The sequence below is a fragment of the Rhincodon typus genome, chromosome 35, assembly GCF_021869965.1.
Source record: "Rhincodon typus isolate 14 chromosome 35, sRhiTyp1.1, whole genome shotgun sequence".
Lineage (NCBI taxonomy): Eukaryota > Metazoa > Chordata > Chondrichthyes > Orectolobiformes > Rhincodontidae > Rhincodon > Rhincodon typus.
In genome coordinates, this window is record NC_063366.1 from 24,409,190 (window position 1) to 24,410,491 (window position 1,302).

Here is a 1,302-nt window from a genome sequence, read left to right on the forward strand (position 1 = left end):
TGGATCCCAAGAAGAAAAAGTTAGAGTCACAGAGATGTACAGCACAGAAACAGACCCTTCGATCCAACTCGTCCCACCGACCAGACATTCTAAATTAATCTAGTCCCATTTGCCAGCATTTGGCCCATGTCCCTCTAAACCCTTCCTATTCATATACCCATCCAGATGCCTTTTAAATGTTGTCATTGTACCAGCCTCCACCACTTCCTCTGGCGGCTCATTCCATACACGCACCACCCTCTGCGTGAAAACGTTACTCCTTAGGTCTCTTTTAAATATTTCCCATCTCAACTTAAACCTGCACCCCTCTGGTTTTGGACTCCCCTACCCTGGGGAAAAGATCTTGACTGTTTACCCTATCCATGTCCCTCATGATCGATAAGGTCACCCCTCAGCCTCCGATGCTCCAGGGAAAATAACCCCAGCCTAATCAGCCTCCCCTCATAGAACTATGCAAAATGTTAGCACACCCCAAAACATTGCTGGGACTTTGGATCTCCAGTCAGAATAACAGCCCTCAAGTGCTCGCTGACCCACGTTTTGATTTTGAAATCTGTTCCTTGTTTTGAAACCCCTTTGTGGCCTCCCTTCCCTATCTGTATGATCTCCTCCAGACCAGCAGCTCTTGCGCATATCTACAAGCCTCTAATTTCAGCTTCATGAACATCCTCAATGTGAACCAGTGGTGGTTGTGTGCCCATAGTGTCTCTGCCTCTCCTGCATCAAGCCTACTAGGATTCCAATCGCTCCAACCTCATGTCTCCTTTTACAGCTCCATACTTTGTTGGTCAGTGCTCACCTTGGAACGGCTTACAATGTTAATATACATATGTGTGTTGTTAATGGCCAGGTGGGGTGTAGATTCTTCAGGGATCACATCTCTCAACATCAAAAGGGAGAGCTATCTTTCACATGACAAAAGAAACAAGGTGGGATGGGACAGCTGACAATGTAAAACAGAATGAGAAATCAACTGTCTTCAAGTTACATTGAGCTGTTGTGAATTATAGTTTGTGTTTTATGGGAGAGACTGAATCCAGATTTCCTGTTTCAGGACTACTGATATTACATGAAAGTTCACTTGTTGCAACAGCCATCGCTATGGTCAGCACGTTATTTTCCTACTGTGCAGCAGCTTTTATACTCTATTTTGCCCTGGGGAAATACAGAGGTAAGAGAGTGAATTTCCTGTGATTTCTTATTCTGTCACTCGCTTGTGCAGTGAGCCATACCAACAGAATCTTTAACCTACGGATATTCTGCGTCTATACAGAGAGTGGTGGGTGCGTGGAATGCGCTGCC